General features: G+C 39.2%; 1 long non-coding RNA gene across 1 annotated transcript; it reads left to right on the forward strand.

The window, feature by feature from the left end:
- The first annotated feature begins 5,738 nt into the window (after positions 1-5,738).
- LOC108642584 lies at positions 5,739-24,100 on the forward strand. The gene is made up of 3 exons (XR_001922658.1): positions 5,739-5,789; positions 23,426-23,505; positions 23,988-24,100. It is a non-coding gene; the product is annotated as an uncharacterized LOC108642584 (long non-coding RNA).
- Positions 24,101-24,820: the final 720 nt, after the last annotated feature.

Raw genomic sequence — 24,820 nt, forward strand, 5'->3', positions numbered from 1 at the left:
AGCTCCCAGGGGTACTTGCTAATTTTAAGACCCAAAGCAAATGCCACAAGTGTCTGGAGCCTTTTGGACTTTTTTCCTTCACATCTGCCTCTTTTAATTGCTCTTTGTTTATTCCAAATTGCCTCTACAGGACACAGTTGCAACCCTGCAAGTGTGCTACAGCCTCTGAGCCTCTTGTGTTTGAGAGGCAGTGACTGACCCCAGAGCAGCAGTTAGAGCCACTCTGTGTGACATTCCAGACTAGTTACAGGGACAGCCCAAGAGACTTAGGGTGGTGCAGGGCTGTGTTTCAGGGGAAGACAGGGGAATAAAAGAACTGTGATGAAGAACAGGGCAAGGATGTTAATGATAGTGAGTCAGTTAGTGATAAAATGTTTTAAGGGCTCCTTTTTTTTTTTTTTTTTCAAATCCCGCATTTAAAATCATGTCACATTGTGTTTCTTGGGGAATAACATCCTGCAGTATTTGAGATATGAAGTGAGAGCATCACAAGCATTTTGTTTGCAAAAAAAAGCAGAGATACTCTCTCAGAGGTGGTGTTATAGAAGCTAGACACGGTGGAGATGTGATTCGTCTGGAAAGTTGCTTGTGTCAGAGGCTGGAATGTCAGATGATCTTGGGAAGCCACAGGAGAATTTGGTGAATGAGTAAGGTGAATGAATAGAGATCAGAACCATGTTTAGGCTCAGAAATAGCTTATACTGAATCCAGAAGAAGATGTACTACTTAAATTTGGGATGAGAAGGGTGTGAGATTGGGAGAGAGCTGCAGTAGCAGGTGTAGAAGCCAGTTCTCAAAAGTTCCTTTATGAAAGAATTGGAAGTAAGGTCAAAAAGTGCTTAAAATCTGAATGAAGAGATCGACTCCTTTATCCCAATTCTTTCAGTGACAGGGGAATCTTTCCTTATCTGCAGAACTGTTACTGACTCCTGAGTGTCATTCCAGAGTTGATAACCAGTGGCACAGCAGTGACCAGTGAACTGACAGACCTGCTCTGCTTTTGCTGATTTCTTTTTGGTTTTGGGATGTTCCTTTGATTGTTGCTTTATTGGTTTCTTATGTGACAGTATTTGAATGTTTCACTGTTAGAGAAAGCTGAAACTGCCTGTGTCACTCCTCACACTTCACCTCTGTTCTGGCAGGCTCTGTCTCTCAGGGATGTTCTCACACAAATGGTGCTGTGCACAGGCAGCAGTTGCTGTCCCCAGGACTGGGTCCAGGTGTGTGCTGTGCCAGCAGCATGGATATCTCCGTGCCTGGAAGTAATCTGATTTCACTGGCTGAGTTGTCAGCAGCTGGAGTGGATTCTGAACACTCTGGATGTCCAGACTCAAACTGCTGCTGCCTGGTGTTAAAGCACAAGGAAGTGACTTATTGCCTATCTACTCCCAGACAGGAGGAAAGTGCCAAAGTACTTTTCATCGAGGTTTTCCTTTGTGGAACCCCTCTATCTCTTCTGCTTTCTGTAGGAGGAGGAAGCTGATTCTGCCTGTGCACAAATCCCTTTAGATTTCCTTTTCCCTGTCTTTCAGTGTCTTCTGTCAGCCTGTGAGCTGCCCAGACTCCTTGTCCTCCATAAACCTCAGCAAAATGGCTTAGGAGGGACTGGAAAGGGCAACAAGTAACCTGACAAAAACAGTAGAGTCTTAAAATTAATTGAATTAATGTATTTCTTATTAAAATAGCACGTCTGATAACAAAACCCATGTCTTAGCATTGATTTATGTTTACAACGTGCTAGAAGTATAATGTTGATTGGTTTGAATATTTTTGACTGAGGAGAAGCAGCAGCAGGAAAATGTTAGGTTGTGTTTATGTTTTGCAGCCTGTTTTCATTTGAAGCTGCCTATCCTGTAATTTCTTTTCACTTTCAGAAAAGAGAAAACGGCAGACCTGGGGACAGTTCCTTAACTCAGTTCTGTCCCTTTTTAAAATGTAAGTCATTGAGCACTGTGAAAACTGCCTCCTAGGGAAAGCTTCTGTTCAACAACTAACACCACAGCAGGGCTGGTTTTGGTCTTCCAGCTGCTATCACATTATTGCCTGGGTGCTGTCCCTGCTGAGAGGAGGAATGCTATGAGAGCTCAGCATCAGCAGTGCCTGCTGCAGGCTTCTATTTGGACATATTGGAAACTCCTCTCCTGCATGGGAGCTGCCCAGGGCTTTTGAAGAGTAGTGCTGTGCAGTGGATGCCATCTCCCAGGGAGAAACCTGTTTCTTGGGCATAATAAAATTCAGTCTATCTCGAGTAACAAAACCACAGGAAAACTTCACCAGTGTGCCAGCTTTCATGACTCCTGATTTTAAACAATGCACTGACAAGTTGTAGGCATGTCCCCTAATAGTACTGAAATTAATTTCTTCTCCTCTATCAGTTTTAAGTCTTGCAAGCTCTGTGTGAGCAAAGTGTGTGGCTGGACACAGTCTGAGGATAACTGTGCTTCCTTGAGTGGCTATTTCAGTAACCACTTCTGTATATGGGATGTCTAAACAGACAGAGAAGGCAGGTGGCTGATTAGAATGAATTACTTGAGGATTCAGATCTGTCTTGTTTAAGTTCCTGTCACTGAAACCAAAAGAAACATAAACCAGAGCCTGAAGTGGTATTATTTGTGTCAAATTTCTTCCTGAATCTGAACTCAGAACAAAAGCTGTTACAGCTGTCTCTGCTTCCAAGGAGCGCTGCAAAATCTTGCTTGGTTTATCAGCTACTGGGATCCTTGAAAACTGTCATTAGCAAACTCTTTTCTTTATAAGTTTTTTATTTTAAAAGTAATCTTTTTCCTGTTTATATTTTGAGAAAAACAGATTGAGAGTTTCCAGAACTAAGTTAGTGGATGACTTTCCCTGATTTGGAGCAAAGAGATTATAAACAGAGAGTTGGTACAATGGTGAAGACTTTCTTGTAGGGCCGTGGGTGATTCAGTTTTGATTGCTGGATTTGGGGAACGGGTGAAGATAAATGGGATCAGGAAGCTGGGTTGGGGGCGGGGAAGGAAGGGAAAGGAGAAGGTCTCTGACTTCTAAGGTTTTATCCTAGATCTGGGAAATCAATGCACTCATAGATCCTGACAAGTCAGCATTTTCTAAAGCAAAAGCATTTAGGAAAATTCAATATCAGTTCAGTGCTTAACAGCATAAACTCTGTATCCTCTCACTTTTTTGTTTGTTTTAGTACTAGCCAAATTTGCACAAAAGTGGGATCTTTTGTTTCTTTGTAGTTCAGTTGATCCTCAGCCTAATATTTATACTGTTTGTGTTTGTTAAGTGGTTGCTGTGTAAATTAGCATATTGCATAAGGTTGTAACTTCAGAAGGAGTATATGGACTACAAAACCATCTAAACAGCATCCTATTTTTTATGTAAATGTTTGTGTTAATCAAAATTGAAGAAAGGAACGGGGAGAATGAGGACTTCAGAATTGTTTTGAAGGTGTTTCTTTTGGGGTTTCTTCTTTAAACTGTGAACATGAGTGAATATAACCTGTATTCTCATTATATGCACAGACAGAAGTTTTATGTTGCTTTTTACCTGCTTAAATCAGATTTTCTTCTTTTCTCTTGATATGCAAATAGGAATGGGAAAAGCATTTAGGCTGCAGTAGGCACTGTGTAAGCATCTTGACTTCAGTCCCAGAGCACTCTTTACAGATAAAACTTACAAAATTGTGAGTAGTATTACATACTGGAGTGTATCAAAGAGAGTCAAGCAATAATGCTTTAAATTGAATTAAGTCACTGATGTTTTGATATTAAGTAATTTTTGTATGACTGGTAACTTCATTCAGTGCCCCATCTTTTCTTTCTGCAAGACATTTTGCGAATAAAACTGTAGAGATCTAATTATGTAGGAGTTAGAATAAAATACCAGTTTCCGTGCTATTTTTTTTCCCTGTTTTACTCAGGAGCCACTCATTGAAAAGTATCAAATCCCTAAGAAAGGCAAATCTTTCCAATCATGGGTTACAGTTTGAACTCTTAACTGTGGTGTTGATTTTGAGGTCATTAATGCTTACGTTAGAATAATTTTGAAAAGAAAAGGAAATTGACTTTAAAAGAAAAAGACATTTTTGCTAAATCAACTTCCTGCAAACATATTTTGAAACTGGTATTTATAATAGAAAAAATATTTTAAATTATTCGCTTTTAATTGAATTTTTAAACATTAATTTGAAAATATAATAATTTCACAATAAACAACAAAATGGGTCATCTTTTATTAAGCACTTATGAGGTCTTTGAGAAAATGCTAACCAATACCTGCTCCTGTCTTGTTCAGATGCACATTGAAAACAAAGGTTGAACCTCTTGAAAAATGTTGAACTTCATAAAGAAACAAAAAATCTAAGATTCAATAACTTATCAAAACTTTTGTGTTTCTTTTACTGCTTGAGGAGAGACTTATCAGAAATTTCTTGTGAAACTAAAGTTTAGTCCAGTAACCTCTGTAACTTTTCTCTCAGTGGCACCTTTTCTCTTTTGAAGTATCAACCACTCTGCTCCCTTGGACTTGAGGACTGAATAAGGTTTTTTTAATTGATCTCCAATACTGATGAAGCTTTTTTTTCTTACCAGGACACTTTAAGAAACCCCAGGAAGTGATACGACCCAAAGGACAGGATTTTTTGTCTGGTGTATTTGTTGGGGTTTTTTGACTTAGATTTGTTACTTAGGACCTTTTAACAGTCAGAGGAACTCAGTAAAAGTCTATTGGCTCCTACTTATTTGTGAAACATCTGCCCAGAGGACTGTATAGAAACATGGCTGAAAAAATGAGTGAAAAAAGTATCCAAAAGTTTCTCTAGAGAAAGATATGGAGAAGAAATACTTCAAAATTATACCATCATGTAGAGCTCACTGCCTTTCGGAGGTTTTTTTTTTGCTTTTTTTTTTCTTTTTTGGTGGGAAATGTAAGAGAAGCCAATTCTTCTATATGTTGTCAAGCTGCACAAAAATAGACTTTCAAGAAAGTATATTTGACCTGAAGCAGAAGTTGCAGTGGTTGTGTAGGCCTCTAAATTGCAGAAGTAATCTTTGAACTGCCTTCAGATGTTCAGAATGGTGTGGGTCAGAGAGGCAGACATGGCACCTACAGGGAAATTTTTGTCTATTATGGAGAGGGCGAAAAAGTGCCTGAAGGTACCTAAAAAACACTTAAAATACAGATGTGCTGTCAAACTGGAACAGAATCTGTCATTTTGGTTGGGAGCTTGCTTTATTTAAAAGAGTGGAGGAATGACAATTTATATTTTGAGCTTTAGCTGTGTGCAATTTCCAATAGCAAAGTTATCGGCCCCTTGAACAGTGTGGTAATATCAGTAATACCTGCAGACCTCAACCCACAGTGGCACTGCTGGGCTGTGCAGCAATGACATTACAGCAAGTTGGGCTGTAATGCCACTAAACTGTACCTAGGCAGTGGTGGCAGTGATGGGTGAACGTCCTGGTTGGCAATCACAGGCCCCCTCAGAGCAGAAGGCTGTGATGCCCAGAGATAATTGCAAGCAGAGTAACAGGGGCATTCTCTGAGCTGCACCACAGGACCTCACTCTTCAGTGATCCAACAGCTCTTCAAAACTATGAACTGAAATACAATACTGGAAAATAAAGCAGCTTGTGCCCTATTGCAGCTTGCAAAAAGCTGCAGGATTCAGGGATGCAGTAGAATGTTCTCAGCCTTGGGTTCCCTGGCCCCAAAGGGAGGACTTTGAGGCCACAAGGCACTGATGTTCTGCTGATCAAAACATCGAGGCAGCTGTAGGTTCCTTCCACAAGTGACTGAATGCTGAGGTTTGCTGCACAAAGTTGTCTTTAATACCTTGTGGGAAAACAAAACCCAGATTTTAAATCTTACGCCTCTCTCACTTGTCAGTTAACGTGTAACTTCAGTGCAAAGTGAGTGGGGACCTCTGTGTATCAGGTGCAGGGAAGCTGCCACACATTTAGTTGATGGAGGCTGTGCAGTGTTTTAGCAGCATATAATGAATTGCTTAACCATGTAAGCAGCAGCTAGAGGTGATTGTTCCAGGGAATAGCAATGTAGTTTAAAAATTGCACCATGGAAAATAGTAAATGTTTATGACCCTACTCTTGTGCAGGATTTACAAGAAGATCTTTAATAATAGCAGTGTTGAACAATACTAATACTTTTTTAATTCTTCGTATTTTTTCTGTTTATTATATTAAGAAGTTCATTAACTCCTTCCCTCCCTCCTTCAGTCAGGATTAGCCGTTGTTCAGGCAGTCCAGAAAGAACTGTATGTGTCCAGGAAAAATATTTCCTATAGGAATACAGTATTGCTTTCCTCTCCTCATCACTAAAGCACCTATGTGCATATTCATTGAAACGAAAATCATTAAAATAGAAAAGTGAAACAGGTTATATGATCAGACAGGGGCCTTTTAAAGAAGGTCTCTTCTTACCTAAGCCATATACCTGCCCCCTCTTGTGCTTCTGAATCCAGTAGGTACAAGTGGAAAGAGCAATACTTTTCATCATACTTCTTCAGGAAACTAATGGCCTATGTGACCATCTTTGTAATGTGGGAGAAGTCCTATTTACAGAGATAGTTCTATTTCATCTTAGCACTACATACAAGAGAAATATATACCTGGTGTGTGGTTACCCATTACTCCCTGTTTTAGATGTATATTCCATAGTGCTACCCTTCAGGAATCCCACAGGTTTCAGCCTGTTTCCTTTTCAAAATTCTGTGCATTCCTTGAGATGCTTTGAATCACAGTTGAGATTCTTCTAATACTTGCATATAAACCATGATCCCAGTAGTGAGCTGTGCTCATCATATTCTTTTAGAACTTATTCTTGCCCTAGGAAATGTAATTAGCCAGAACAGTCTGGGTAAGTGACCCTGCTGGTGCCGTTCAGCTACAAGGAGGCTGATGTTTTACATTTTGCAGGCACAGAGGTTGCAACCACTGTCAAGCTTTGCATTTAGTTTGTTACTCTTTATCAGTAGTTCCTTGTTGGCATGAAGAAATATCTGTGCTTTAGGAGTTTGGCACTATGTAGCTTATTTTAATGGTGTTATTAAACCTATCTCAGTTTTATCTGCATCAGGCAATTCCTTTTTCTGCTACATGTTATGAAAACATTCTTAGTCAATTTATTATTGATATTAATTTTTAATGTTCTCTGTACTATATGTTGGATAATGTTATGAGCTGTTTCTGAAACCAAAGTGGTTTGTAATCTAAGGAATTACTTACAGGGATGCTTCAGTGAGTACCTGCTGCTTGCATGTGGGCTCATGATCTGGTCCTGCCTCCCAGCCCCTCTCACCTGCAATCCCTGCTGGACCTTGGAGGTTGTGCAGGGTAGTGTGATGTGCTCTTTCATGTAGAGTACCACATCCCTGCTGGGCTGGGGGCAGTCTGATGTAGTGAAGAGGGGGAGCAATGAACAGTTCAAAAGCTCAGCTATGTGGGGTTAAGGAAAAGTAGGAAAAATATGTTAAATGCAGGTCATGGCAGAGTTGGATTCAGAAAAGAGGTCCAAATCTTGTATCACCTTTTTTACATTGATATGTTATTTGTTCTATTTAATTTTGACACAAGGAAGTGACTGAGGAACTACATGAAAGCCCATCTCTTTTCCAGTTGCTCAAAAAATTCAATAATTAGCTGTTGAATATTTCTTCTAGTGTACAGAACCCTCAATTCCATTAACAATACATAGTTATGGAAGTAAAATGCCATAGCCAGTGAATCTTTGTTGTAGATAAAAACAGATCACAAAAATAGTTCTTTTCTTCTTCACAGAAGAACTTGCTCTAATAAGACTTCCTTCAGAATCTTAGAACCTGAGCTTTGCTACAGGTCTCAAGACTTAGAGGTCCCAACTTTCACAAGTCCACCTTCTTCCTTTTAATAAACAAATCTGCATCAATAAGGACCTCCAAATGAGTGCTCAGAGATTCATGACTCTGCTAATGCATTATGAAAATGAAGTGGACTCTTCTAAGTGGAATACAGGTGTTCATCCAGAGCGCTGTCAGACTTGGTTATTGAGGGATAATGGGCTTCCCAATGTAAATGACAGTGGCACAGGGACCAAGCTTTCCATTTTAAATACAGGCAGTAGGTAAAGGCCCATGCCTGAAAATCAATTAAGATGGCTATCATGGTGGAGATTTTCCAGGGCCAAAGTCCACCAGTGCAGTAACTATCATGTCGTTGTTAATAAATATCGAATGCTTTGCATGCAACCCTGAAAAATGATTCATAAATGAAAATTTGGATTTGCGTCAGATGTAACCAGGATGAACCATGTTTAATCCCCCGAAAAGGAAAACATGATTGAGCAGCCTGCATTCCTCATACCAGTAAAGATCTCCTACCTGAGGAGAAAATGCAGGATCAGGCTTGATGTAAGAAAAAAGAAAGAATTTGTACACTGCATAAACATCTCATAATGAACCACACAGATGACAGCAGTAAAACAGGATCCATTATTCATGCTCCAGGCACAAACAACAGTGCAAGTGTATTTCCAACACATACAGATGAAAGGATGCCTAATAACAAGCCAAAAATGCCTAATGTTTGCCAGCAGTCCTTAATCAACAGCACGGATGTGATTGACCATTCAACAGGGAAATAATTTCTCAATATATGACCCTCCCTCTTCACTTTCTGGGCAAAAATCTTACAAGCACTAAGATAAAGACCATTTTAAGGCCACTGGCATTTCAGAGAGAGGGATTAAAATAGGGTACAATTCCACCTCTCTCCTCTGTAAAAGATGAAGAATGTGAAATTTTTGAGACCTCTGTGCACTTTTCATGTGCTTCTGCTCCAAATATACCAGTGCCTCCATCTCTGCAGGTGCCTAATTCTCTCTTCCTTTTCAGTTGGCTCTAAAATAATTTCAGAAATTACATCCTTCTATGCCATCTTCCATATATTTCCTCAACTTCTACCTTAGGAACTTGAAATAGCAGAAAGATTGGTAAAAGGAGTCACAAACTTTTCTCTTTGGTGCTTTCTAATATTGACCCAGTGAAAATTAATACAGTATGTAACTTTATTGCTAGCTGTGAAAGAAATCATTTGAGTTGAAAGCAACAAACATTAACCACTAAGAGATTATAATGTCTGGTAGATCCATGGTTCAGTACATCTAAGCAAAATTGCTGCTACTGTCCTATGCATTGAAAAATGTTCTAATGATAATCTGTAGTGTAATTCAGGGTTGATTCCCCCCCCCTTCTTTTTGTCTTGGTAGTCAAACAAGGCATCAAATACAAGAAAAAAAATGGTCAACATAATATCTTTGGAGAGGGACAAAACTACTGTGATTGTTAACTGCCTTTATATAAATGTTTTCATTCTTGCGCTCCACAAGAGGTGGTTACAAAATTAAGAGTTGGTTTGTTTAAACAGATAAGACACTATCTAAAGGTATACAAACTGACAGAATAGTACAAATATAATACAAATTTACAGATGTTGCAGTCTAATTATAAAGCAAAATCTATGGAAAAATGAAGGTTGTAAGTAGAGTTTACAGAAATAAATATTTCTTTATTATTATTATTGTGCAGCCTTGGAGGTATCTTAATGCTCTTTCTTCCTGGGATAAAAATGACTACTTGATATGCTAGAAGCTAAATCTATGGAAAATTTTCACTTAGTTCTATATAAAATAACTACAGGTTGTGTCTCATTGGGGCCTGGCCAGCTTGGTGATGCTCTGTATCTGATAGTGGGAAGAATAAAAGCCCTAATTTATAGTCTGCCTTTTAAATTTGAAGGATTTTCTGTGTACTATATATCTTTTTATGGTACAGAATACCTTGGAGGAGTATCCGTGGCTCCACAGTTCACTTTCTGGATGTTTAATAACAGCAAACAGTAAAATTTATTTAGTGATGGTGAAACAGAGGAACAGAAATTCCTGAGGGGGCTAAGTTCTGATTTACTCAGCTGAAGTTGCAGGAAATAAGTAGCAATGAAATATGAGTAAAAATATTATGGCTAAACAAATGTACAAATCGTTTCAATCTCTGACTTTCTTTGGGCTGTTAAGAGAGCTTCAAATCCCTAATGATCTTAGATTTCAGATGAAAGTGGGTTAGCAAGGTGCAACTCTTATGAATAGTTGTTATGGAAGAAAACCAGCACTGTCTTCCAGTCATTTTTCTGAAACAACATTCATGTTTGGTCCTTGTGCTGTTGGAAAATTTTCATAAGAGATGTGCACATGGCACAGCATTGAGCTGGATATTCCCAACACACCCACACAGGCAGAAATCCCCACCCAGGCTGCCAAAAGCAGCATTCCTGCTGGAGGCTGTGCTCAGTCTCCACATGCAGTCCAGGTCTCTGGCCTTTACACAACCCAGCTTAGCTAGAAAAGTCTGCATGAAATGCTTTCTCCTGAAGAGAGAGATGATCCTGTTCGATCATTCCTTATTTTATGGCTGATGTTTATAACTTAATAGGCTTTCTGTGTGTCTCTGATAACTCAGCTGGGTTCAGAAGTATTTAGTGTGATGGTCAGGGAGTGACTTTCGAGGTGAAAATTCTCAGATGTAGACTGTAGAGTAATTGAAGGGTGGTCATCCAGTGAACAAGAACTGTGACAAGCAATAACGTTTGTAATAAGTAATAAGGTTTGGGATCTTTGAACTGCAACAAATAGAGCATTTGAAAATATTTTATGAAAAGTGAGGAAGATTCCAAAAGAGTAACTCCAAGGTAGTGGAGTGTTGGATGATTTACATACTGTGGGAGCAGAGACTGATGGGGTGACATGGATTTAGTGGCCAGGACACTTACCCAGGATCTGAACTGATATCCTTGCTTCATATTTCTTGACTAGCAATTCCCTTCCTGACCTTGCAATTGATTTCTGACAGCAGCTTTTTCCTGAGGATGGGAAGTTGCTGTAAGAAAGTTCTGGTTTTGCTAACAGCATTTTGTAGTTGAGGGAAAAGTATTTAATTGCATCGGCTCTGATGTGAACACAGGGAAATCTTTTAGGAAAAAAAAACCAAACAAAACCCACAATCAAAAGTCTTCTGGCAAGTAGTCCAAGTAAGAAACTGGAGATCTGAATAAGTCTCAAACTTCCAAAGAAGTTGTCGTGTGAGGATTACAAGTATTTTACTGGCAGATTTCTGTCTTGTGTTACAAGTGTAATTTGAGGCCCTTATTCTCTGTGGATTCTGGTCAAGAATTTTCAAAAAATTTGACTATAATGTTTCATGCAGATAAATATGAAGGCTTAGTTTTAGTTTAAGTATAACTTGAAACAATCAATTGTATGCATTAAGAAAACAAAATAGCATGTGAATACAGAAAGACAGACCTCCTAAAATCTCTCTTATCCTATGCAATAAAAAAACTCTTACACAGGGCTGCTGGAAGGAGTGAAGAAATGAGAACCTTTTTTATTATTATTTAATGTGGCCTGATCAAAGATAGAATTTCTGATGAGTGTCAGTCCTCAATAATTAGTGAAATACACATTTTCCTTTAATGTCCCCACTGTCTACTCTGTAAAAATTATGTTTTACTGTACTTGTGTTGAGCAACATAATTTCATTTGTCAGTGGTGATGCCCTGTTCTTCTGGATTATTTTGGAAGGTACATCTCAAACCTTCTTTCTTGCAGCAGTGCATCTAAATTTGGACTTGATTTGTAGGGTGTGTGCAAGGGCCCCAGCACTGCTACCCAGGCAGAGTATGTTAGTGATGTCACTTTCAAAAAATTATTTTTATTTCTTTTAAATCTGTCAAGGTGTTATTGCTAGGGAGCCAAAAGCAAGCACACTCCTAATCTTTGATTTTTCATTTCTGGACTAGAGAGAAAGGCAGAATATCTAAATGGGGATTAAAAAAAATCTGTAGTAGAAAAAGTAAATTCTCTAATTCCATGTCAAGGGATGGCAAGAGAAGGCTGTTGCCTCATCTCCTGACTCCTGTGCAGCTCTGCTGATGAGGCAGCCCATTGCCAGGGCAGACAGGCACTTACCCGAGAGGCTGGAAGGGAATCAGGTCAGGACACGATGGTGCTTCCCATAATTTATCTGTGGAGAATTGTTTTACTCCAATCATCATTATAGGCAGAGGTGAATGGAAAATTTAAAGGATATAAATTTGTCAGGTCTGTTGTCGCTGATTTCACACAGTTGAACTTAAGCACTGTTGGTTCTCCATTGCCTCTGTTTCTCTTGAGCTGAATGTGGACAGCCAGCTGAACCAGGAGACACTCAAAATCATGCTCAGGGTTAATCTCTTGCAACCTAAAGAAATTTCCTAAGCTGACCCTCATCTGTGCTTTTGGAAATAAAGGAATCATTTGGCCAACGCTTTCTCCATTTGCAATTAAACGTGCTGGCAGCTCTCCAAAGGGTGCTCTATCAGCAGGAATATTTAGCAGCACAGAGGATATCATTTCAATATAGTGACCCAGCCTGTTGCCAGATGGAATAGAGGGCTGTTGAGTGAATGTAAAGCTACAAATGTTTTTGTGAGCAAAGGAAACCACCTCTGATTTTGGGTGGGAGTGCGATACAGCGATAAGGAAAGAAACACAGATTTCTTCATTCTTTTCAGGGTTTTCTACCCTTTTGTTTTCCTTTATCTTGTTTGTTTTCATGTTATCTTGAAAAAGACACTGCAAAACTTCTTTTAAACCATATTATCTTTCATTTCGTGCCAAACTATGAAGTGACATGCAGCAGAACTGCTTCTTCATGCCAGCAGCTGGGAGGTCTGCCCTAAGCCCAGAAAATGGGGGAAGAGTTGGGGGAAACTGCAGGTTTTCACAGTTTTTGTTGGCAATTTTGCTGGGCTCTGGTTTCAACAATGCTACTGGGGAAAGAAGCTGCCAGACTGGCACAAACAGTCCACTACTGCCCTTTGTTTCCTGGTCTCCATCTCATGTCAAGGTTCAGCACGGTCCTCGTTGCAGTGTGCTGGTTCATGGTCATGGAAGTGGAAAGGTAGCTCATGAATCAACTTTTCAATTCCATTCTCCAGTAAATGAGCCTCATGCAGTGTTTGTTATGTTGACAGCTGACATTTAGCTTTGATTATTTATGTTTCATAATATTTTGGAGCCTGGATTTGATGGCATAGGTTTTAAAAGTAATGAAGACTTCAAAATAATGAGACCTCAGCATTTGGCTGCTCCTGCCACAGTGAGAGCTGGGGAGGGAGGGGTGGACCTGCTTGTTGGTCTCTACAGACTGGATGGCAACAAACTACATGGGGGCTTCTTGAAGAAATTGTCTTTTTCTTCTAAAAGTAAAAGAACTTTAGGCAGTTCTTGGTTACAGAAAGAATACTACATTTCTCTTTGTAGTAATTAATTTTTTAACCGAATTAAATTAATCATCTATTCAGGAATTTCTTTGGGATGCTTAAGAATTTTCTGGTTTGGGGAGACATCTTCCTTGTCCAGTTTTAAAAGAATCATTCTTTCTAACTACTATGTAGCAACTGTTTTTAAAGTTGTAAGTCAGAGAACATAGTATACATTACCTTCTTACAAGTTTCATCTGTGCATTTGTACTTTTGTAAGATCACCAGGCCTTGATCTTGTTTCTGCTAAGCAGTTTCTCCTTGCAATAATGAATGTCTTGCTGTAAGAGGATTTCAGCTGGACAGATGTACCTTAATGTCTTGCAGCAGGATTTACTGTTTTATAAGACTGATTCTGGATTACTGTGTTCTTGGTTGGAATGTGGCAAGTACTGCCCATCCTGGGACTCAGGTTAAAGGAGCAGTGCTTGTGGTAAGCAAACTTAGACCTATAAAAATGCAGAGATCCTTGTACTGCAAACAAAACAATTTAATTAAGCTCAACTGTATAATTAACTGTTATACTCAAACTAGCCCATACTGTACTGCAGAAATAACAGACTTCCAGCAGTGATCTGAAGCTGGATGAATCCTACTATGCAGGGGCATACCTTCAGTATTGTTCTAATTAGGTGTTGTATTTGAAACTCTTTCTAGTCGTTTATCGTTAAGTTTCTGAAATTACCATTATGCAAGTGCCTTTCCAGAATACCTCGTGGAGAAAGATCCTTCTGGCAAGGGGAAAGCTCCAATCTGTGATTCCCATACTCAGTTTTATGAACAAGCCATCTGTTGGCTAGAGGGGGTTTTTAGAAGGCGTTAAGGCAGTTGAGCAACTGCAGTTGCTCAAGATACTGCAGTGGAGAAACTCTGCCTGCAAGGCTTTGTGTGCCCCTCAGGGCAGTCCTGGGGGATGTCCATGTCCCTGCCCTGTCCTGCAGAACGTGCTAGTCTAGTAAAGAGCAGTGATCACACTTTGCAGAATTCTTGTCTATAAATTATTTTAGCCACACAGAGAATTATAAAACTATTAGTGCTACAGAGAGCAAATACAAGGCTTTGGGGGTTTCATGTGTTAGCTAATGTAATATATTTCGTTACCATCAAATCTTGTTGCCTGAATTTTTATATGTGGTTGTTTTATTGCTTTTAACTTGGTAGAATCATCCTAGTTAGGATTGAGCCCTACAGGATGTAGCTGCTGTTGAGTAGCTTCCTAAATGTCTCATGTACACCTTTTGTTGTTGTATTTCAGCATTACTTTGACTACTGTTTCATTGTTACGGGTTTCCTGGAACTGCTGCCTTTTGCTTTAACACTCAGCATTTCAGCAAAATGCTACTCTTTTGTTGGAAAATTAAGCACAGAAGGTATGGGAGAAATCCCAAGAAATACATAGTTTTCTGTTTCAGCAGCAGACCTTCAACTTCTGTCAGTGCCTACCTTCCTATTCCCTGTCACATATATCTGACGGGTTTGTTGTTGAATGGTAATTTTTTTTGTACCAACTTGACACTTTCATATGGCAAGAAGTTGGCATCGGAGTTGAATGTTGAAGTTGAGTGTTATCCTTTTTTTCTTGCTTCTTACAGACTTCTTCCTAATGTCTTCAGCATTCTTATGCTTTTGCAAATGTGCTTGTCTGAAGTACTGCTGCAAATTAATTTCCATATCTAATTCTTCTTTATTTCCTTCTGAATGCTATTGGGGAATAAAATCAAATGTATACAATGTGCACCAAATGGGATTGCCTCTTCCTTTAAGGTCTAGTTATTGTAGACGTTTGTTCTTGCTGTGCAGAAAAATAATGTTAACAGCTGCTTAATCTAGTTAGAAATGCATCTTGCTGTGTATTAAAAATTACTTCCACTTATCTTTTCTAGTGGTATAATTTGTAAAATCACATTTAAAAAACTGAAACAGCCTAAATGTAACCTTGTTCAATATTTTTTTGTGTTAATATATAGAGAGTGAACATTTAAAAGGCCTTTGAGCATATGACAATTAAAATAGATACCTAAGAAATATCAACCTTTTAGGCACTACAGTACTCCTAGAAATCTTGCCCAAAGGGCTTATAATGGTGCTAGATTATTTCAATTAAAAAGAAAAAAAAGAAATCATTCTGCTTCTTTACAAATGGGATTTGCTATTTCTGGAAACTATTAAATGTTCAGATTGAGGACCCACCCTTTATAAATTAATGCAGCACAGAAGAGTAATTAAATTTGGTAATCTCATTAAAGCTTTTAATGGAATTGATCATTTCAAAGAGTTTTTCTGGTTATTGGGATTTCTGAACAAAGAACTCACTATTGGATTATTGCTGCTCTTTTCCAGTAACAGTTTGTTTTCAGCTGCCATGCAAGAAAGTCTTTCTGGGACCTTGATTTGTTTCTGTTGAGGATGGGACCAATGCACAATTCCCCAAGGAGATGAGAAGCTCATTTGTAGTGTTCTCCTCTAGATTGTTAGTCACTAGTTACATAATTTTTTCCTAAAGCTGATTACAAACTTAGGTCTAACATCTATTTTGAAAATGCTTGTTCCTTAAAGCAAAAGGGTAGAGCAGTCATTTTTTACTTTTTGTAAGTATATTTAGCAAATAACTTGCTCATATCTACCTGATTTAATTCTTCAGTAAGGAACAACTTCAGCAGTCTATGGTTACTGTGAAATAAATAAAATCCTTATTCCCATTTTTTTCCATTTAGAAACTTAAAATTGTACTATTGCAATATCATGAAACTGTAGTGTATCACTGTAGTTATTTTTGCAGAACCTGGCTCATTGTGTCCAAGTTAAAACAAAACAATGTAAAAAGGCAAGAATAATCCTACTGAACTTTTTTTTTTTTTGGTATAGCAGTAAGTTCTACAGTGGATGTGTTTATTTTCCTTATTGCTGTATGCATATATATTTAAACCCATTACCTTGTTTTGATGGCCCCCTTCTCCATGATATATGTGACTTTTCCTCGATCATATCTTTTCCAAACTGAGAAATTCCACTAATTAATCTCTTTCTACATGTAATTCTGTACCTTTGAGTAATGTTTTCTGCTCAGTGATATCTGTTACTGACGTAATCTTTTATAGATGTGAGAGACAAGAACCGTATTCACTATTAAAGGTGAGTGGTGATGGTAAACTTAAAGGAAGTGAGAATACAGTATAAATGACTGGTTTATGAGTTAGAAATAAGATTTGTGGACATGTAGCCAATTTTCATGCCATATCATACATTTTTGGTTAATCTACAGGTCAGAATCAGGACTGCACAGTAAGATTGTTTTATGCACATGAGTAGAACAGTAGACCAGGTTAATATAATAGGAAAGCAGAGAACCACTGTTTCCATTCCTAGAACAGGCCCTTCAGCAAGTTACTTTGAAACCCTAGATAATACTTAATCTTGTGCCACCCTGTCTGTCCGTCCCTGTCACTCCCCTCCAGTCTCATCCCAGCTGAAAGGTTGAGGCAGGAGCCAATGCTCTGCAGGCAGCGACACCTCTAGAGAGACACAGACTAAAATTTGTTCTCAGGTCTTAATTCTGTCCCAGCCTCTCCTGGGAGAGCAGATATAATGGTGGACTTGGTGTAATTACAGAAGTTTTCAACAGTATTTGCTGTTTTTATCGAGAAATGTGCTGTGAAAACTTTTATTGGCATAAAATCGTAATTAATGTCAGACTAAAATTTTTCATTTGTTCTTTACATCTCAAGTGCATCTCCAGAAATAAATGTTGAGAGATTGCTTCAGACCTCTGTGAGTGTTTGCTGTTAGAGATACCATTTATTTTACTTCACTGCTGCAAGATTTATTGTGAGAAATGTTTGTGAAAAGATTGATAGACCTCATTTCAGAAACACTTGCTGAGGACCCAGGCAGCTGATTTGCAGGTACTTCCAGGCTTCTTTGTAAAATAACTGAGTGGGGAAAACCAAAGCAGCAAAGACAGAAGGTTTCTGCAGGTTTTCAGCCATTTCTGTGCTGTGACTGCCTGTTCTCTCAAGTGTCATGTAGGAGACAATCAGATGCCAGTGTAAATCTTGGCTGCCTTCCTTTTATGTGCCGTGACTGGGGGCACAGGGGACAGCCCTGCTCCTGCCCTTTCGAGATTGCTTAGTGTGCAAAGCAAAGGAACAGCCGTGGGCACTCGTTTGCCTCCCATTAACACACACAATCTGCAAAATGTATCTGCCAATCATCGTGGTGATTCCTGCTGTGCTTTTACGGGGAGAGCTGATGCCTGTGTCCCTTGCTTATCTAAGATTCTCTGCAGTCAGTGATAGAAAGGGAAAAAGATGCCTCTGATTCTCCAGCAGAGAGGAGGGTTCTGTCTGAAATTGCACAAGTAAATCCACAGTGTTTGATCCGAACACTTGTACAAAACTGGTCAGTTTTAATATCAGGGTCATCTGCTTAATGACTTCTCTACTACCTCAAAATTATCATTAAACTATTTTCAGTAACATCACTACGATTAAAGTGCTGGTAAAATACTGTAGGAGCTACTAAAATGACATTAAACTTAATCTTAGCTTTGCTAATTATTAGTCTTATTCGTATGAATGAAGGGTACATTAGACTTTTTGTTAGTCTCTTCTATCAGGCAATACCATATACTAAATTGAAAAAGGAAAATAATCTTGATTTGACAATAAAGGAAGCAAGAAAGGAAAAAAAAATCATGCAAGGTTCTCTCTGACAGCTGATTTTCATGCGAGTCTGGTGACTTCAGGATATTGAAACATGGAAAGAAGGAGAGTTCAGGGGTGAGAATTAGGATGCAGTCTCTTGTTACTGGACCCCCAACAGTGCTCATGGAATAGGACTTCCATGTACCTGATGTACATAATTCCATCACTAATTCCTTTAAATGAAACAATCATTAAAATTTCTGGCTTCAGACTGTATTAAAACAGCTGCTCTTTCCTGGGGAATGCTGTTCAGTATAACTACAGTTTATCAGCTCACAATAGAATTTCCTTACATTTAAAGCATTTGAAAATTACTCTAGAGTACTCTGAGTCTAGCAAAGACTTATGTCTTTGATACGAAAAGCTTACCGATGTAAAAGTGTGCCAGCTAAGGACTGGGTGCCTGGGAAATCAGATAATGGGCTTCATTAAGTTTTCTGAGAGAGTCAAACCAAAATATTTACTGTTTGAGGTCCCACCAGCTCCTCCTACAAAGAGATCCCTCTGTTCTGGACTCATAAGCTGCAGGCTGTGCCTTGCCAGCAGTATGAAAACAGGCTGGGCAGAGAGGGAATGGTTTAGGTGAGGGTGTCTGTAAATATTCTCATGTACAAGGGATAGTTTCTTTAGTGATAGTATAACATGATGCCTGTGAGACTGTGAGATTATTTACTGAAAGAGGCTATTCACAGGAGCATGTAGTGACAGGACAAGGGGAAATGGCTTCAGACTGAAAGAGAGTAGGTTTAGATTAGATATTAGGAAGAAATTCTTCCCTGGGAGGGTGGGGAGGCCCTGGCACAGGTTGCCCAGAAATGTTGTGGCTGCCCCATCCCTGGAAGTGTTCAAGGCCACATTGGATGGGGCTTAGAGCAGCCCAGTGTAGGACCAGTGGAAGGTGTCCCTGCCCATGGCAGAGTGGTTGGAAATAAGTGATCTATAATGTCCCTTCCAACCCAAACCATTCTATGATTGTATGATTCGGTGCCTCCAAATTCTACAGGATCTTACACATTTTGCTGTTCATACTGTCTTGAAGTGCATCCCTTTTGCCTCCTGAACATCCTTTTAGGGTGCTTTCTGGACTTCTGCAAGAGAAGGGGGGTCAGTCCTACAGGGATACAGATGGAGACTTCCCTGCTGGAAGGCATAATGTCATTGTTTGTGGTTAATCACGCAGTATCCTCCTGTCCAAGGAAGCAGTTTGATGTCCTGGGAGCAGCCTTTAGCAGTTGAGAGCTCCATGCATTACTTGGTTACAGTATTTAGCAGACTTGAGGTCCAGTTTTAAAATGCCAAGTGAATAGAAACCATTCCTGGATGACATTAATTAATGAATCAGTATGGTCCCTCTCTCAGCGTGCCCCAAAGGCTTCATGTAACACAGAGGTACTGACCAACAAACTCTGGCACATGGGGTTTTATTAGTGCAGTTTATCTTTTACCTGGGGCCTCAACTAATTGCATTGGCTTTAATGTAAGGTGTTTTCAGATGGTTTTGGATGTGCTTTGTTATGTATTGTATCCATGAGCATATGATCTGGCTGAGGTTTTTTCCAAATGGGTTTAATTTGCCCACTAAAAACTGAAATTAGCTGAAATTCTCTGGACTCTTAGTGTTTGAGTATGGAGTCGGATTTTGGGGGGAATTTTTTTTTTTAGATAAAGTTAAGTTGTCTTTTCAAGATATTTGATAAAATGTAGGCCATTCTTGAGGCTTTGTGTTTCCAGTGCCACAATTCTAAAGGTGGTACAGGTTAGATGTGCAGCTCTTTTGTTTGCTTTTGAGGAAGTAAATTTTCATGAGAAATATTTGCTATGCTGCTTTTCACAGTACAGTATAAGCAGTACTGTTAGATGACAATTTTTGGAGGCATTATATCAAAAATGGGATTTTACATCTATATAAATTCAATTATAAACTGTCCTAAATATTTTCTGTAGGCTAAATGTTGGCTTAAGTTTTTCAGACATCTATTTCAAAACCAATTTCAATAAGAAACCTATTTTTTTATGACTCTTAGCTCATAATGTTGAAATATCTTGGCATTTTCAGAAAGACAGAACTTCAAAAAGTCTCAGGTTGTCTTGCAGAGACCAGAATAATTCCTAACAGTATTTGTTGTCCACCTACTGTTAATAAAAATGTTTTCATGTAATCTACAGCTGATATTATCAGCTACTCTTGAAAAAAAAAATATTTATTCTCTTGAAATTTACACCAGCAAATATTTAAAGGGAGTGAGGAGCAGGCAATTCTTCCTTAATATCTTGCTGTACAGTGAGGAGATTTCCAGTGTCAAAGAGCACCTGCTCCTTCTGGCTAAGGAGTGTGCATGTGTTTGTGTAGCTGGGCCCGTGCACTCTCTGATCATCACTACATTATTCTTGTTCTCCAAAACATGCTGTTGATCTTGTGTGAGACTGTGCTGTGGGGACTTGTAAAAGTCGCACATTTTCCAGGAGAAGTTAGGCTTTGTTACACTTAACAGCTTGTGTGCGTGTGTGTTGATTAAATAGCACATTATTTTTATGAGAAAATCTCTTTGTATATAGCTTAAAGATAAGGTGGAAACTTGACATCGTTGCTTTAACAGTGCCAAAATAAACGTCTGGTAAATTAGTACAAATAAATGTACTTGTGGTTTACTGTCTGTGGGGAAAAGTGTTTTTCGCTTCAAAATGTTGGAGCTAGCAAATTGGGAATGTTAATTTATCCTCGCTCATGCTCACAGTCTTTTAATTCTCAGGTGTTTAGCACATGTGAGTGTTTAAGCTCCCTTGTGATTAAAATGCCAGTCCTGCTTGGCCTCATAATAATTATTAGTGAGACTGAGAGTGTACCCACTCAAACACCACATGGGTATTTGAAACCAGTTTGAAGCAGATGCAACACTGACTTGTAGGAGGCGGCTCTGGATCCCTCTTGGGCACATGTCTGGTTTTTCAGACATGCACCCAAGGTCGGGGAAGATCCCTTTGGGGCGCCCTAGGTCTGGGCTGCAGACAACTATGTAATTTCTCCTGCACTTGGATGGTGGCAAAGAAGTGCTGGGAATTTTCTACTTTAATAATACTGTCAGAGTTCAAGCTCAGCACCAGCTCACATGAGTTAAAATAAGCTGTACTAGACTTGGTGTTCCCATGCAAGGGTTTTGTAAGTGTATATATTAGTTATAGTGCTCCCTCTTTCTGTGTCTTTGGTGACCCAGTTTTCCTGCTCTCTTCCCTATCCCTAAGCATAGCTGAAGGAAAGTTGCTTAGAGACTGGTGATCTGATTTTGATTTCCTTTTATGACAAGGTAACCCTCTTAGTTGATCAAGGGCAGCCAGTTGATGTAATCTTTCGAGATTTTAATAAAGCTTTTGATACTGTCTCTCCCAGGATCCTTCTAGACAAAGTGTCCATCCCATCTGATGGGTGACATCAGAGTGGTGACCTGTTACTAGAGGGGTTCCCCACTAGGTAGCACATTGCCTATCCAGGAATCATAAACTAATTTTAAAAAAATACTTATCACTCTGAAAGACAGAAGTTTATCCATGTGAATATTTTATAACTGACACAGCATTCTCTCATCTTACTGGAAAAGGCAGATAACTCATCTGACTCTGTCCCTTGCTCTGTAGTACTTTAACCTGGCATGTTTCTTAGAGGTTTTGATTTCTTTCTCTTCATGAGAAGTTATAAATGACATTCATACAGCAAGTCTGTGGAGGGGACTGAAGATGAATTCTGCACTGTCAATAGCAGAAATAGGATGAGGGAAGACCAGGCATTTTTCTATGCTGTTGTATAGGCTGTTGAACCCTATAATACCTCTGGGCAGATATTTTGGTGCCAAGTGAATCTGGGAAATTACAGTTTATTCCTCTGCCTCCCCCATAAGTTCAGGCCTCTCTGAAGATGAACTCCCCTTGTGTCCCTTCACTGGGGGAGCTGTGCTGGTCAGTGTGTTCTGTGGACTTTCATCAGTGAGTTTCATTCCTCAGGAGCTACTGTCATCCTTCAAAACATTCTTTTCCTCCTTTCTTCCTAAGCCCATCTGGAGCTCTAGGTCTGCTATCCCGTTTCCTCCACGGCACAGGTTAGGACCAGCTTTCAGTTGCTGTTACTGCTGATACAAACCAATGTGGATTCAAAGGCTTTACCCCATGACATCACCTCCTTTCTGAACCCAGACTTAATGAATGTCACTAGAGTCAGCAGTACTGCCTGAAGGGTGCGTGTGAAAACCAAGGCAAGAGTATCAAGAGTATCAAACTCTAGGCCAAAAAGTACTTTATACATTCACCACTAGAAATCATGGAGCTCAGGTCACACTGTTGCTGATTTTGTTCGAAACTAGGAGAAAGAAATAAATCTTGAAAGAAGCTGTTAAGGATTAATTTTGAGAAAGGTCAGCTCCTCAACATTTTCTGGATTCCAGAAATACTTGTTCATTCAGTTGCAATGCTGTTGGCAGTTTAAAATATGGGTTTGGACTTGTCAGAAGGGGGGTAATCTATTAATCAGCACTTCATCATCTACAACTGCTTATCTTCTCTTTTCTGTAGTTCCTCTTATTAGTTGGACATCAGCATTGTCTACATAATTCATACCATCCATCAGCAGGAATGAATGAAGTACACAGCAATATATCAGTTTGACTAAGCTCAATAAAGCAAAAGAGAAGTAGAAAATTATTGCAATAATCTTAAATCTTTAATGATAGTGGAGTTAAATATATATCATTTTCTTTACTCATTATTGTAGTGATAAAGGCCTGTGGTAGTACATAGTTCTAATGGGACATAGAAAGTTTCTTCTTATTCTGTTAGAAAAAATACTTTTTCCTTTTTCTATTTTTTTTTTTTTTGAACCTTTGGGACAAATGGTTTAATGCCAGAGTTCAAATAGATCTTGGAGAATACTTCTTCCAAACTTTATATAAAAAAATTAACTGAGCTTCTGATGGAATTAACTTCACTCCAACTGTGCCTCTTTCCTGTGTGTTTGACAACCAAAAAAAAAAAAAAGTGTGTTAAGTTTTCAATGAGAGAGATTCAGCTGTTACAAAGAATGAATGGCACTCATTTTTGTCTTGGTTAAAAATACTTGCAGATGTTTCATTAATAAACTGTGTCCTCCTATGAGAAGGGATTAAATTTGATGGGAATGCAGGAAATGTTCTTGCTGCAATTTGCATGAAAGTTTCCTCAGCTTTGGCAGAACCATATGATGCACAAGGCTTATTATACTTGTCTGACAAATGTTCTGAGGATTCTACAGCTGTCTAGAAAGCACCACCCCAGGGCTGGAGGGACTGAGCTGAGCTCTCCCAGCACATTTTCCTTGGACTAGGGCTGGACCTTAAAGCAAAAACAGAGCTGCTCTTCCTGTCCTTGCAGACGTGAGACCAGATACAATCAGGGCTGACAGGAGACAGAGGAGAGAAGGATGAAGGAGGTGATGTGAGAACTGCAATCTGGTGAGGCTGGAGTAGGTTGGAGCTGCCTGGATAGGAGACTCAAGCTGAAGTGGTGTGAGGAAGGGCAGACCCAGATGGCAGGTGGGACACAGAGATGGAAACAGGAACCATCTGGGGCCCTGGGGAAGACTGGTCAGTGGGTGAGGCAGAGCATGGAGCAGAGGCAGAAGTGCAGACAGTGCTGGAAGACCCTGGGGAGGATGAGGTGAATGGAGGAGGCATGAACAAGAACATGTATTAGTCCCACCAGAACTGGGACAATCCCACAGATTTCTCTGCTGTCAGTGTTAAAGGGTTCTCAGGAGTTTCACAGTGATTTTCTAAGTTTATCTGCCTTTACTTTACACAATTTCGTGCTGTATGTTCAGCTCTGCTTATTAAGCTTTGAGACAAACATTAATGTAAGGCTGAATTAGGAAATATTAGAGGGAGCAGAAGGAACAGGTTCAGATTAATTTACTGGTTTTCTCCTTTTCTTTTAGTCTAGGACATCCCTGCAAAGAAACTATAAGGGGAAGGTTTTGAGACTTGACAGGTTCAGAACTGTTGGGATTACCTGTACAATGATGGATGGTGCTATACAGCAGCAGCACAGTAATGTTTTGGCAGCCCATTTGCCAAATCTTGCAGGAGGATTGACTCAGAACACACACTGCCTCAATCAGTGAGAAACTTTCCAGGTTAAGAGCAATCCATGCGATGAAAATCCCACCCTTTTTGGTGCAAAGGCTTAATATGAAGTAATTGCTTTTAATTAAACTGTTCTGAGTGAGACTGAACTTTGCAACTTCAAAGCATGTGTAAGAGATGTTTTTGTTGCTTTATACCTATCTCCATAGTCCCAAAAATTCTGGTCACGTTTTAGGTAAGTGCTGGCCATGAAAGCAATTTATGGATTAACATGGATTAAAGGGAGGTTCTTTCAAAGGAATATTTCAGCAGTAAGAATGATAGGCCTAAATGGCACTTGTAAAGTTTCTAAAACCTGCACTTTCTGCTGTCTATTGGACTTATAATCAAAGCTCTGATTTAAATTTTTCTTAGTAACTTTATGTGATAACTTTTCTGTGTCCTCTAAATTACTTTGTCTATTCCAGATAAATTGATCTCATCAAGAGTGAAAGGACATCTTTTTTGAAGCATCAAATCTTTCTTGCTAGAATCTAGATTTATTAACTTCACATTATGAAGTTAATAAATGTTGTCCCTCTCTCCCTTCTGAGGCCTTTAAGGAGAGAATGGACCAAACATTCAGAGGTTTAGGACATTTATGTGTAATGAGGAATCCTTAAAAATTAATTGCATCTTTATGCTT

The sequence above is a fragment of the Manacus vitellinus genome, unplaced genomic scaffold (genome assembly GCF_001715985.3).
Source record: "Manacus vitellinus isolate BGI_N305 unplaced genomic scaffold, ASM171598v3 scaffold_10_pilon, whole genome shotgun sequence".
NCBI lineage: Eukaryota > Metazoa > Chordata > Aves > Passeriformes > Pipridae > Manacus > Manacus vitellinus.